Genomic DNA, 16,221 nt, shown 5'->3' with positions numbered 1-16,221 from the left:
TCAAGCTTTGGACTTTTAAAAGTTTTTTTTGTTGTTGCATTTCTCCTTTTGTTTTTTATGCAAGAACAACATCAAACAGCTTTGGAATGATATTCGAATGAATAAATGGTATTTCTTTGATTTACCTATTCCTTGTTTTTATAGCTGATATTTGAAATGTACACAGGAGAGAAGATATTTGCTGATGGTGGAGGAAAGCAGAACACCCTCTGAACTCCCACTGAGAGACAGCTACGATTCTCTCGCTCTCATCACATCTTTCCTCTTCCTTATCTCTCTCTCTTTCAAAGACGTGTGGGACGCAGCTTTGGAAGTAGGTCAAATCTGTGCGGGAAAACACTGATCCTGGCAGACAGAACTGGCTCAATAGTGTGGAGCGTGTGGTCTTCTTACCTTAATCAGAATAACAGTAGAAAAGAGCAACAAGACAATCCCAACTTTTCAGACACTCACATGCCAACATTCAATTAATCAGCAAATATTCAATTAAATGCTGTCAGCAAGTGAATTATGAGACATTGTATTAAAGCAATATGCTTTGCAGTGAGATAGTGATAGATGATACAGATGGTATGCTGGGAGATCTTGCAGTCATAGATGTGTATAGTAATAAGCTGATATCTCTCCTGCTCTCTGCTAGAAAATCTTGCGACTTCCCTTTTCTCTTTTTTCAACTCACCATGTTAAACTAGTCTGAAAGCGCACAAATGGGCCTTGACTTTATATATAAATATGCCTGTGTGTGTTGGATACAGTAGGAACAGATGACCAGAGAAAGCACTGGCTCGTCTCTGCATTCATGGTCCTCCTGAGTTGTCATGGAAACACTATCGCCTGAGTGTGGTAGACCAGTCCTTGGCTTGTGTATGTATTCTTACACTGTATTTAGACCAATCAGGAGGATCATGATCCACTGATGTGATCACAGGAACATCCTTTCAACTTCACTCTTTATTTAATCATTTATTTTAAGTTACATTCACACACCTACTGTACTTAATTATAGTACTTAAATGAAAGATTTTGTAAAGATCCTTTTAAAATGTTGCTCTCTCCACTATTTGAGATCATAGCAATAAAATCATAATAAAATTAAGCAATATTCACATGAGCAAGAGTGGTGTTCTTCATATTTCATTCAAATATTGATAACTAACAGTTAAAAAAACTGGTTAAAAATCCCCAATAGGGTGATAAAATAAACAAAATAAAAGGCTAAAATTTAGGTCACTCTATATAAAAAGAATAGTCCACCCAAAAATAATACATACTGTGTCGTTCCAAACCGTATACTGTTTTTTTTTATGTTTATGATGTTTTTCAAGCTACAGGAAACATCATAAAATTAGTCCATTTCAGGTCTTCTGAAGTTAGCTTTGTGTAAAGGAACACAATACAAGATAATCGGGACGATTTTGGGCCCAATTCTCACCTTCCGACAATCCTAGGTAAAGTCACGATTCTCTTGATGGTTCTACAGATTATCTTATCAGACTTTCTTTCTTGTGGTGTGAAGTGTGTTAAGAGTGATCAGAAAGCAATCAGAAAGCGAGCTGACGGAAGATGGAAGCATAACACGACTTCATCCAAATACTTTCATTTTTTCTGTGAATTTTCTGTAAAAAGCAGTCCAAACACTATTATCACAATTCCTTCTTGCCTTCTTCGTCTGCTATGTTTGTTTCCTCTAAAGTCGCATTTGACCGCAAGAGATTTTGCAAGATTTCCAGCGTTCACACTCGTGAATCTGGTTGTTTGTGAATGGAATCCTTTAGTGTCTGGTGAGCTTTCTTGGTCACATCGCGGCACTCCACACATTATAGGAACAAAACTGTTAAAATCAATGTTTTTTTTAACTATGACATGAAAATGTAATCACCGGCTTCAGGTAACAGCTGTATGCGAGTTGAGTTCTGGCAGAAGAGTGACCTCTGACCCGACGCATGACGTAGGATGTAGGAGTAGCGTAAACTTAGGTGAGAGTAGATGCCTCTCGCGGTTTAAACTAATAGGGCTGGGCAACAAACTCAAGCTCATCCGACATTTCTCTTTAAAAATTCTCACTTTAGACTTCTAATTTGTGACCAGTGTTTTGTTTTGCTCTATCCTCTTAGCTTTCGCGTTTGTCAATACGTCATGCCAGAGGTCACTCTTCGGCCGGAAATAGACTCGTGTACGGCCATTACGTGAATTACCAGTGATTATAGTTTATAAAATTAGAAATATGGATTTGTTCTTACAAAAACGCATCGCTTTGCTTCAGAAGGCCTTTATTAACCCTCTGGAGCTTTATGGATTACTTTTATGATGGATGGATGCGCTTTTTTAGGCTTCAAAAAACAATGTACCATTCACTCCATTATAAGGCTTGGAAGAGCCAGGATATTTTTTAATATAACTCCGATTGTGTTTGGCTGATAGAAGCAAGTCATATACACCTAGGATGGCTTAAAGCTGCTCTAAGCAATGTTGGGTGACGTCACTTCTTGTTGACGTTCGAAGTATTGTCAAACAAAACGGAGGCTAGCTCGACCCTCCCTCCTCCTCATCCCCTCCCCCTCGTGCTTCCTGAAACAGAAACGGAAACTTTTCCGATGTAAATTCGGGACTTCGCCCTGTCCTTCTCCTTTTCCCTCTTCTTTGCTATTCGGAACGTCGCCTCTTTGGTTGTGTGTCGGCCATATCAAAATTCAGGAGAATATAATTCTAACGTTAGTCGTTGTCATTGTCTAGGACATCTCTCCTCTGGCTAACTTCCCTCTTCATGCTTCTCTCTCCTCCACTCCCCACCCCCAACCCCCAACCCCCACCCCCAAATCATTCTTGTCGGTTATTGGCTGGAACACTGTTTGTTATGTTTCGTGGTCCAGGTTGGACCAGTTTGTTTTTCTTGCCGTTTGTGGAGCCTGGGCTGTCTACAGAGACCACGTTTTTTTACAGTGTGTTCAGGGGACAGGCAGCTAGCGGATAGTGAGGAGATGTTTGCTGTATGTGACAAAAAATGTTTCAGCCTAAAAAACACGTGACATCGCTTAGAGCACCTTTAAGGGTGAGTAAATTAGGGGATAATTTAAATTTTTGGGTGAACTAACCCTTTAAGGGTCAGACTGACTTTTTTACCACAAAGGAAGAAATCATGAAGAAATCGATCTAATGAGATGATTCTTTAATGGATCTGGTTCACATATCAGATTGATGTGGTTCATTAGCTTTAAAGGCAGGGTGATTTGTTCTAGAAACATTTTTTGTTATGCTGGTTGAAAGTCTTTTCACATTCTGATTTGCAATCACTAAGTTAAGTGGTCTAAATGTTTTTGTATATATATCGTCTGTGGAAGGCATAGGATCATAAAATGTTCGTCCAATCATTGCATTCGGTCCGAATGCAACAATACGATGTTCGCGCAGACATGCGTCATCAGCATTCATGGTATGAGTTAGACAGACGTTAGTCACAGAGAACCGCAACTAAAACAGCAGCCACCTTTTACATTTCCTCCTGAACCAAAATAACAAGCTTATGCTGCTTTCACGCCATAACTACTGTAATTTGGAAGAGATGGAAACCCGTGACGTTATACTCAGAGCGGTTCGTGACTCGAATGTATGTGCTTCAATAGCAACACTATCCATGCCAAAATGAATCTGCAGCAGTCAGGTGGTACAGATCAGTGCTCTTTAAGTTGTTTGTTCATTATTATTGTAATGTTATGTGCTTTGAGACATGAGGTAGTTTAACGCCATCTCTCGTGATTCTTTTGTTTGCTCCCTGCTGTACGCGTTCATGTGTTTTGAAGGATTGGAAATTGCCTACCCTTCTTTTAAGCTCACTAGAGGGGAAGTTCTGAAAGTGTCTTCTGTTCCTCACACAAAGCTATTGTACAGTATGTTGATCACAAGTCATATACATTATTTTGATTATGATTTCTTGTCATTTTTGGAGTGTTCCATGAACCATAACATAATAATGGTTTGGAAAAGACATTAGAGTGAATAAATAACGACAGATTTTTCATTTTTGAGTAACTTGCATTTTAGGCACAATATGGCCAGCTATTTTTTTTTTCTTTGAAAATAGTTTCAAAAGAAACCAAAGCATGATCAACCGTTATGTGTTGCCAAGCAACACACAGACTGACAGCCTGAAACGCAGTGAACACAGACAAGCCAAGTGATACAAACAGTGAAAAACACTAGACAAAATCAGATTCAATGACCAGAATAACTGTTGTCTAATAAGCCAATTTTGACCCTTCGCTTGTTTTACACGTACAGCTGTTCAGGATTCAAGCTTTGTAAAGAATTTTAGATACCATCACAACCTTTCTCAGATCCTCCTTTTAAAATTTGTGTTATATTTTAATTATGATGACAAGCATCTTGCTTTAAAGCGGAGCTTCATTTCTGCTTCTCAGAGGTGATGGGTAAAAACCCATCACCAATTTCAAAACCTGCCTACAGCAACCGAGTGTGTTTCTGCCATGAACTTAAGAATAAGGGAAAGTAAAAAAAGCATTTGATGAAAAATAAGTAAACTGGAACCCTGAAAGGTAATCTCCAATGACTATTAATAATAAGGACAGAAGATGAAGACCAATTCAAAGCAAAGACTGAAAAAAATGAATATGCACACAGTAAGATCTAGCGAGATCAAAGTAAAAGCATGCCCTTGTTTTATTGAAATAGTTCAGTCCTTGCTTGAGGCAGTGTCTGATCCTCTGCCAGAGAGTTATTTTTTTGTGCACCAGGAGGGACACTCAGGGTTGATGAACCTTCATCTGAGCGTCTCACTTTTTTAGGATGTACTGTTACAAACAGGAAACCGACAGACAGGCAGGCATCGCTACAAGCATGGGTCTGACATCTCCGTATAGCGGTTGGACATATATTTCCACTCTGTAACTATGATAATCTACTGTTCAGTTTAAAATCAACATGAAATCAAAATGTATATACTGTCCAAGTCTATTTGAGCCAAACCGTTTGTCACAGGATAGTCTAGCCATAGTCTAAGACAGGGTTTCCCAAACTGGGGTTTGTGAGGTAACTACAGGGGGTTTGTGAATTGATGAAAAGATAATAATTAAATCTTAAAAATGAATTATAAATAAAACTAAAACACTTACTAAAAATATATTGTATTTGTTTACCTGTATGTCATGTTGCCACCATGAACATGCAAATTATGTGTTGTCAAATTATTGAAATATTACCTTAAAATCTCATAGGTACTTCAAGTAAATATTTTAGGTCAACAGGCTTTGGTTGACAAAAAAGTTTGGGAATCCCTGGTCTAAGATACTCAATTTCAGTCATTACTAATATTATGTTATTCTAGAGAAAGAATTAAGATGATAATGATGGCAAATAACAACTGATTTTAAAAATAAGCATTTGGATCACAGTGTGCAATTGGAGAACCAACTTCTCACGCCACGCTGAATTTTTTTAATTATATTATGTTGCACACTTCGCAACACTTACAATATGAAATGGCCATTGAGTGTTCAGTTTTATCCGAAACAGATGAACGTGAATCTGGCAATGTTTTATTACATTGTTTGTTGTACGTATTGCGGTTGTTCAGGGAATGAAATTTCATACAAGAGGCGCTAAAAAGATAGGTTTCTATTGTGTTTGAAAATAACGTAGCACCAACTCTAAACCCAAGTTAAAAAACTCTAAACCCAGGGTGAGTTAAAAAATTTGCTGAAGCAACCATCTAATTTGAGCTGCTTCTACAATCTTCTCTTCATCTCAAGGGCAATGTTGTACCAGGTGAGCAACTGAGCAAGCTTACTACATCAGAAAAGCTGGTTATGTGATCCTAACCTCAAAATGTATTCGTTTACAAATCATGAACTATTGTAAAAGTGTTTTGAGGTCACAACATAGCACAACATAATATTTCACATAGCAATGAACCATGTAAGTAAGTAACCATAATTTGTGTGAAAAGGAATAAAAATTGTTGGTGTTTTACTGCCACTATGTTCAATTCCACTGAACAACAGTTTTACAATGAGCCTATGGGTTGAACATTTTGTTCATAGTCAAACTTGTAAAGTTTCTTCGATATGTTTGTTTGTTTTTATATCATCTGGGCACAAAATGAAAACAATTTCAAAAGTATGTGTCAGTGTTTCAGAAGGAGATAACCTCCACAATCAGCCAAAAACATATTCAAGGCTCTGTTCTTAAAAGTAACCAACACTGCTCCAGATCCAAAATATCCCAATGGATAAAATCAAGTTCAGCCTTACATTGGGTCATGGTAAAGATATTGGGCTGTTTTCATTCCCTCTCTGGTTTTAAGAGTATGACCTGGTCTGACCTAAAATTTCTCCCACCATTCCTGACCTGCAGGACACTGGTTTATCTACAATTAACGCACGAGGTGCTACAGTTCAGGGTCTTTCTTGTTTACGGTCACTGTTAAATGTTAATGTGTGACTGTAGTTTATGCCCTGTAGTTTAAAATCCTCTCATATGCAATCAAAACTTTAAACAGCAGTAGTAAGTTCGGCCCAAACCTTATTCATGTAATGAAGTTTGGTTTGTGGATCAGTTATCAGATAACACCCGAAATCCACTTTAATTAAATCATGATCTGATAATAATCTTCAACAAGGTTATAGTGAATGGCTATTATTCTCAAGAGTTTTTTGGTTAAATCTCTTCAACTTCAAAAGGGCACCTGGATTGGATTTTCACATTGGCACCTTTCGTAATCAAAAATGTCAAATACAGCAAAACATTTTGAAAGTGTATACAAAATGCCAGCTGCTTAAAAGCAAGGACACATGAAATGGAATATGAAAACCATCATGCGTCTCTCCTCTTCCCACCTTTGCGTGAATAAAAGCTCTCTGTTCCGACCACAGGCTCTCACACCGGTATGCATAAAGTAAAGTGCCCGCTGATGCCTGATGTTGCCAGGCCACCCACACTGGCTGCGGCTTCCCCGTCTCATTTCCAGCACTGGAAGAGCAGTCATGATCTGCTGGGAAAAAACACGTCACGCTTGAGTCAGACAAAAACACTGGATTCTTGCTACCAGTACAGACTGTTATGTGTTTAAGATAAACACAGACATTACAACACTTTCACAACTTTGTGTACTGCGTGGATGGGCCGAAAACTGTCTGTACAAAGTTCAAGCACACAGATATTGCTAGATCAGTGACGTCTGCCATACATAGCGAAAGCCGTCTGTTCCCTTTCCACTCAATGACACTTGAATTATATGATGAAAAAGCTTTGTTCTTATGCGTTCAGTTAAGGAAACGTTTTGTTGGAATTCTTGAAAAATTCTCAAATATTTTCTTAATAAGATCTTAATTTTGCTCTTAAAGGGTTAGTTCACCCAAAAATGAAAATTCTGTCAGTAATTACTCACCCTCATGTTGTTCCAACCGCGTAAGACCTTCGTTCATCTTCGGAACATAAATTAAGATATTTTTGATGAAATCTGAGTGCTGGATCACTTCTCCATAGGCTGCTAGGTGACCGAAACTTGCTGGCCCAGAAAAGTTATTAAAGAGATCGTTAATATAGTCCAAGTGACTACAGTGGCTCAATCTTAAGTATATCAAGCGACGAGAATACTTTTTGTGCGCAAAAACAAACAAAAATAACGACTTTATTCCACTATTCATTTCCTTCTCTCTGGGCCTCATAGTGTTTTTGCGCTGCGCGTCTGTGTTGCACGTCAACACGCATCACACACATGACCAGCGTCGGCCAATTGTGAGCCTACGTGGTGACGTGTAACACAGACGCGCAGCGCAAAAACACTACGTGAACCAACTAGAGGCCCAGAGAGAAGGAAATTAATAGTGGAATAAAGTTGTTATTTTTGCGCACAAAAAGTAATTTCGTCGCTTGATATACTTAAGATTGAGCCACTGTAGTCACTTGGACTATATTAACGATCTCTTTAATAACTTTTCTGGGCCAGCAAGTTTCGGTCACCTAGCAGCCTATGGAGAAGTGATCCAGCACTCAGATTTCATCAAAAATATCTTAATTTGTGTTCCGAAGATGAACGAAGGTCTTACGCGGTTGGAACAACATGAGGGTGAGTAATTACTGACAGAATTTTCATTTTTGGGTGAACTAACCCTTTAAAGGTGCTGTGTGTAATTTGTTTGACTGAACTAAAGCATAAAAATACCATAGATTATACAATATAATATGTTTGCAGAGCATGTTCCTTTTGGAAACATACTTGTTTCTTCAAAACAAAAAACAATGAGCTTACCTTGTCTTATTCAAAACAAATTCAAAACCTTAAATTTAAAATCATATAGTGATATATTTACTGAGCAAGCACCTCCTGATCAAGTGAGATGTGTTAGTTTAATGGCATTAATTGTCATAGGATAATTTCCTTGCTAAATTATAAAAGTAAAATCTTGCAGTACAAATATGTCTTATATTAATTCATAATAAATGAAAATAATGAAATTATAAATGCTATTTTGGCATGTTTGTAGTTAGCTTCACTGAAGGTTATCTGCCAGTGCATAGCTTACTAGAATTGATTTTTTTTTTGCCCAACACTGTGCACTTAACTCTCAGAAACCAACAAAAAATCATTGGCAAAACAACTACTATAATATAATATAAAGAAAGTTGCTTGTGAGATATGTTTTTTAATCCTCATATGTCATCTACTGTATCAGCAGGGACTAGCATAGTCATGCTAACTAGCCAAACCTAGCAAGAAACACTTTTGCTAATCCTTTCAATAAAACCTGTTTTTTTGTTGTTTTTTTTGTCCTCTTTAAAAGACCATGTCGGCCTTTGTCTCACATTCCAACACCATTTTCCATTAGTTGCATGTTCACAGGATAAGAGGATATCTCATGGGGATCGACTAAAGAGCTGATCCGTACATGAATCTTTAAGCTCCACGGTACCTGATTAAATAAAGTCAGTTTCAATTAGAGTGCCAAGTACAGTTGGATGATTTAGTGCAGAGAAGAACAGACACGCCACAGTCACTGGTTCTGATTTGAGTGGTTTAATGAGTATCTGTGTGCCAATCTGAGACAAAACAGTCATTATAAAGTTCAGAAGTGATTTGCATAGTCTACAATCTCGTATTTGCCCACACACAGTAACCGTGCAGTAACATGTGATCAACATAATAAAGATTTGATAAGCTGCAGGCGCTAACACTTAATGCCCGCTACAGACTGTGCAATCTCGGAAATCCTAAAAAGATCATTACAAATACAACGTAGGACCACCGTTTAGGAGACACGACCACAGAAATAGCCACGATTTGTCATCTTTCACCTGGGACAGCCCAAAATTGTACAATGTGTACGGGCATAAGGAACATACACATACAAAACATCCTGTTTTCAAACATACATGAAAATGTAGTTCATTCCTGTGATAGCAAAGCTAAATTTTAAGCAGGGGTTACTCCAGTCCTGAGTGTATAAAATAGTAATATCAGCAATAAATTTCATTTTAAAATATATTTTAAAAAAACTGATTTTACTGTGTATAAATATGTTCTTCAACATCATTGTGATTCCTCAGCATTAAGTACTTTGTTAAAATACTTTTGTTTCATGAACAAAGCACAGCTTCTTCAAAATCAGCTACGCGTATCATTATATGACAGCGTTTGCTTTTTAGTAACATAAAAAAAAGAATAAATCTTATTAATAAAATGGAATCAGACATAAAGCAGCCGATTTCAAAAACATTCCTACTCACTGTAAAGGTGCTTTCAACTTTATAAGTAATACATTTCAGACGGTACAAGCTGTACAAATAGGAAATGGATGTTATTCCTCTGGAGTCTGGACATTCCAGAGATTTTCTCTTAAGGGATCTATAAAGCATAACATTCTGTACACTCGCATTTTTACAAAGAAAGAATGAAAAATTGCTGTGTGTCCTTATCGGTCTCGAACACAAACGGCTCATTTAAAGTGTTTTATGGCTGCATGTTTATACAGCAGCAGATACCTGGCATATTTACAGTCATAAGGTTAACCCCCTTTGAAGGTGTCAGAATGTATTTTCAACACGATCAGCTGCAGTGAAACATTTATCTGACCTCTGACCCACAGTAATCTTTCTATAATCTGCAAGCTACTGACAATCCCTGGAGTGTTTGCGGAGGAACCGGGTTTAAGGTTTCTGGGGGTGCAGATGTGCCCTTATCTGAACATCAAAACGCTCTGGAAGCGATGAGGCTTACAGAGATTAGATGTGTAGAAAACAAGAAGAGGCCTTTTTCCCCCATCGGAGTCTTCACCACATGTCTCAAAGCTGCTGTTGGTGACAGATGTGGGTGTGTCGGTGTTTGTTTGGGTGCTGTGTGTAGGTTTTGTGATTCTTTTTTGGGAATGTTGTAGTTTTTCTCTACTACCGGGAGCAAACACGGAAAACACAAGCACGGGGAGGATGTTTATCAATCACGCAGTGCAGTGGAGCTTTAACAAGGGAATTTCCTTCAACTGCGAAGATGAGGAGAGCCCTGGAGACTCCATGAAGCTTGGAAGGATCCCATGATGAGCTGATGTGCTCTGAATTTATTCTGTTCTCACTGCATTGCTGTTTTCTTCACCGAGTCATTCCCTGCTCTAACACTATTGAGTATTTCATGGAGCGTATATGATATTTCCTGCCTTTCTGACACATATTGTTTTGGAAAACATCAAAACTGCCTGTTTCCTGCTTAAAAATATTCTTAATCTCTTTTGTCACTAGCGTGACTAGCATTTTTTTCCACTTTGGTCTGGATGTACACAGATAAACAGCTCTTACTGCAGAGTTTGGGAGCACAATTTATGACAGACTTTGGTTCAGGCATTTCAGAATGACCAAACCAACATTTGAGATGATGTGCAATGAAATCAATACACCGGTTAGTCCAGTTATCCAATCACATCCTCTGTTGAGGCAAAGTCACATGAGATGATTTCATTTGGTCGCACCAATATATCTATGTATATATGGTCGCACCTACTAATATATATATATAGTAGGTGCGACCAAATTAAATCATCTCATGTGTATATATATATATATATATATATATATATATATATATATATATATATATATATATATATATATATATATATATATATATATATATATATACTGTATATATATATATATATTACATTTATTGTGAATTTTTGTAGCCGTACAAACTCTATGCCATGAAAATGTCTGTTTTCATGGATTAAAGTGATATTGTATATAGCAAAACATTAAATGAACATCTAAATTATATTTAGCCTAATGTATAAAAAAAAAAAAAAACTGGGTTACAGAGTAACAGCATTATTGTTTAAAGGGATAGTTCACACAAAAATGAAAATTCTGTTATAATTTACTCATCCTCATGTCATTTCAAACCTATAAGACTTGTTTTTTCTTTGAAACACAATGAAACCTGTAAGATTTATATCCCTCCACTGAATCTCCATTCCCCCCAAAACTTTGAAGCTTCAACACGTTCATAAAGACATCATAAAATAAATAATGAGTCAAGTGGTAATACATCTTCTGAAGAGACACAATCTCAGAGATTTAATTTAGGCTTTTATTCACGTAAACACTGATAGACACACATACATAGAGCACATCAAATACAGAAGCTCAGCTGCACCTGCGTGACACGTGAGAATAAACCTCATTGGTTCATCAAGCAGTCAAGTTTGAGCTTCCGTTTACCATATTTGATGTGCTCTATATATGTGCATTGATCAGTGTTTCTATACGAATATGTCAACCAATATTATGCTTTTGATAATTAAAATTAAATAATTAAAAAAATGGTGTGCTACTACCATATACTAATTGAATATCAACAGATGATTTCAAAATTATGATGTTGCATGATTTTAACAGTTTGATGTAGTTAAGCTAGAGATAGGGAGATAAACTATTATATATATATATATATATATATATATATATATATATATATATATATATATATATATATATGCTGTATTATGTCCAAACACCCTATTCATGGAAAGTGCCTGGTAACCTCATCTCATTCATGCTCCTGGGACCATTTTCCCATACTGTACAGTATATGTCATCCCAACCTCCTCCATTCTACCAGACAAACCTGGCGTCCTGCTGGGATCTTTCATACATGCTCCAGATAAGTCAAAGAGGCTCTAGTACAGAGAACAGGACAGGAGAGAACAGAGAGGAAAAACAATAACAGTGACCTCAGATATTGATTAACTGATATAACATCCAATATAAATCTGCCTGCATGTATTAAACTATGATTCACTATATACACAATCAACCTATAACATTTTTAAAGGATTTTGTATCTCACATATTCTAAATCTCAGTATGATGTTTAAACAGATACTGATTTAAGAAAAAAACCTGAAATATCAATACTGAAGTGCTCCAAACAGTTGAATTATTTACTCAGTTCATGACTAAATTCATGAATCCACTGCTTCTGTAGAGCTTTACTCCAACTGATCTCTGCAATCTAAATCCACACAGATCTCTGAAAAATCCAACAGAATTTAGAACTTTGACCTCTAACACAGAGCACAGAATATCTGTGCATGCTCTACTTTAATATAACTCGCTGCCTCCTCCAGAAAACAGTGTTCCCAAACTGATTTCCAGGGCTTCTCTTGCCTTCCTTCCAGAAAGCACTTGCTTTCTCTCCCACACATAACAGCCCTTAGGTGATAACTCCATTTCATCCTAGTTTATTGTTCTGTAGCATCAGATAATTGGCTTGCAGAGACCAAGATGATACATTTTTAGCAGTTTTAGTGCTGTGATATACATGTCCAGTGAAGCAGGATTAAACCTAAAGGGCTCTGTTTGTTTTATTTCTCCTCTCAGCCCTGACCCACAGCACTCAGAGCACTTAACTTCCCAGGATTCTCAGGTCCAAAATCAACATCTTTACTGTGTGCTTTATACAGTTCAATAAAGAAACATCTGATTGCATAATCCAGTGAATACAATGGGCTGAATAGAGGAATAATTTGAAAAAGGAGCAAAGACACAGAAGTCTAACGGAGAACATTCTTTAAAGTGCTTTACTGAAAATAGCAGTGCTTTAAACCTAATAGGGAGCTGACAAATTATTTAGTAGTTGAAATATCAAGAATCAGCTCTCCATCTTTTAATTTTCCAACCAATGGAATATTATTCTCTTTTGCCTCTCATGGTTTAGACTAGACTACAACATCGCCACCTAGTGGCACATCAGTTGTAATGACAAAGACAGTTTACACATAACATTGTGTAAAATGATCATGCCATTAGTTAAATTAGATGATCCCACAGGTATGTGATGGAGAATGGAACTATTTACATAAATAGGTGTTTATGTATCCCATCCTATTCCAAATATGACCACATGAGGGCGCTGTCAGCTAATTCAAGGTAATTCATGTCAGAACTCAGAAGTTTGCATTCATACTATCTAAACTCATAGATCTCATGACTAAAACATACAATCCAATTGGGGTGAAATATATAACCTGGTCAACTGTTTATAGGAAACAAAAAATTCAACCTTTAGAATGAATACGGATAGGCCTACTATAAAAAAATAAAATAAACTTAAAGCATTTTAGTGCAGTTAGTTAGATGCACTCATCATTTTTACCCCTTAAAACTTTATTAAGCAATGAATGATTTAATACTTTTACGGATTTTTAAGGATTTATTTTTATTAAAAATTTAAAATGAAGCAATTTTACAAAAATGATGGAATGCACATTTCATATTTATTAATATTATTTATATTTAATCATTTTATTTTCTCTGTTTGTGCTTTTCTTTCTCGGTGGAAAATTATCTGAAAAAAAGTCACCTAAAAAATGTCTGATGGATTAATCCCAACATAAATTTTACAAAAGATTTGGGACGGCTCAAAGCATTGCTGTCAGTGCATTCGCAAATCATGACATCGTCAGGCTACTCTGTAATGCGGAGACAAATCAGTGACAGAATGAAAGAGAGAAAAGAGAGAAAGAGGTGCTTTTGAGGAGAACCAGTGAGTGAAGTCATAGTCTGTTCTCTCCGATGCAGAGCAGTTTTCCTCTCTGGCTTTTATCAGTGAACTTTCCAAGCACTGTCACTCAAAACGGTACATTTAAATACAGTGATCATAAAGTGTTTTGAAGTGATTTGTCCCATTACGACATGTCAGTGCTTTATAGTGGAACACAAATGATGAGAGACAAAACATGATTCCAAAGAGGCCATCCAGTTAAATAAACGAGTCCTGTCGTTCTTTGCGGGTAAACATTCCGAGAGTGATGTCGCCAGTGTGAGTGTGGATCTTGGAACAATCCTAACATGAGTTGCATGACAGATGATGTTTGCCAGTCAGACATTAACTCATTTGATCAACCTGATTTACTGGAAGATCTGAACATATAAGCCCTTCCAACTTTTGATTTCTAGTGGAAATTTGGCTCAGGGACGGGAGAAGGTTTCTGGATGCTGTGCTTGTCTGTTGCTTGAGAACAGCAAGAACCATTTCTGGCATTGCAATCATTTGACATCATTAACAAATGTGGGGCAATGATGTCTTTGAGAACTGGACGTGTTTTTATCTTGTATGTTTGAAGAAACAGATGTTCAGATTGCTCCTTCATGCTCAGAAATCAAGTGCTCCCCTAAGTGAGATAAGCGTCAACCTGAGTGTCCAACTTTGGAATAATTTGACGGATTTTATGATGCATAGTATGCATCTGAATTTTACCTCACTGCCCCTGCTGATAGAGAGAAGGAACCGTTTTAGTCATCTTCACTGGATTGTTTGTTTTACTTCAGGGGGAATTGAGGGACTGTAAAAATTAGACCACCGTGTGTCTCTCATATTCACAGAGCTCTGAAACCAAGCACAAAGGTCAGTCTCACTGTTTCATTTAGGCTCTCTGTAATGAAATAAAACAATACTTGTGATAAAAACACAGTGAAAATAGAGCAAGGCGATTCAAAATAAAGTGTAGTGAAGTAACTGAAAACAACAGGTAATTTTTCTATTATGAGACTTATGAGAAAACATGAGAATAAGTCTTATTGTTTAGAAAGTATCGAGGCAAGTAGCAAAAATGTGTCCAAGCAGTGAAATGGCAGAATGCACATCACATTAAGCAAGACCCAAAGAATGTACTGAGGACATGAAGCACATATATCATTCATGATCAAACCAACAACCTTCCTTACCAGCCCAGATCTTTAGCCACACAAAATCTAGTAAAAAATAAATAAACACAACAACATAAAAAAGCATTTTAAAGAGATCTGTATCTGTTCCATTAAAAAAAAAAAATGAATTGGGGATTTGATACGTCTTAGTAGGATTTTTATACCAATAGGTGGCGCTGTCACCAAACTCTACAGGTACAGTCTCAGATCAGTTTGATAATGACACAAACACGAAGTTTCATTTCAATATTCCAAAACACTGTCAAGATAGCCTACTGCAAGTCCTCATGGTCAATTATGTGTGCGAGTTTTGAAAATCAAAAATCCAGATGGTCAGTTATGTACAGCGTAGTCTGAAGATCATCTGAGCAAAATTTGGTCAAGAGGAGGAGTAGCAAAAAAAAAAAAGCTTTCATCACACTTTAAGATGGAAGACAGCAGACATTTCTGTGCATTATAATGATCAGATGAAGTGTTTAGGTGGCACACCGCTCTCTGATGTGTGTGTGTGTGTGTTTGTGTGTGTGTGTGTGAGGGGTTAAGGAGGCGGCTGGGATCCGGAGGCTCGGAGCAGCTGCACTCGTGACTGAAATGAAAACAGGACTGAACGAGGCTGTCAGGCCTCTGATGTACGACTTGTAATGGGATGTTTCCAAACCTCCTTTCTCCATATGGCTGCCGACACAATCAGAAACACCCACCGCCTACAGAGCCGGGGACTCTCAGAGCACTACATCTGGTACACAGACACTCACACTTACACACATGCCAAACAAACACACTGATTCACTGTCTCTTACGGTGTTGACCTGTTTAATATAAAACCTCCACCTTTAGTTTAACAATCAGATGTTCATAGAGGAGCATTAAGGCTAAACATCGCAAACAACATCTGAATTCAAGTTCAGGTAACTCCATGATTTGCACAATTTGCAAGCCTTCAGGCCTCACCCTCGCACTAAACCCATCATCCTCCCATCTGCATCAAACATGTCACTCCAGCGGCCATGTTCAGAC

The sequence above is a fragment of the Abramis brama genome (assembly GCF_963993115.1).
Source record: "Abramis brama genome assembly, chromosome: 12".
In the NCBI taxonomy this organism is placed as follows: Eukaryota; Metazoa; Chordata; class Actinopteri; order Cypriniformes; family Leuciscidae; genus Abramis; species Abramis brama.
Note: the sequence above shows the minus strand (reverse complement) of the source record.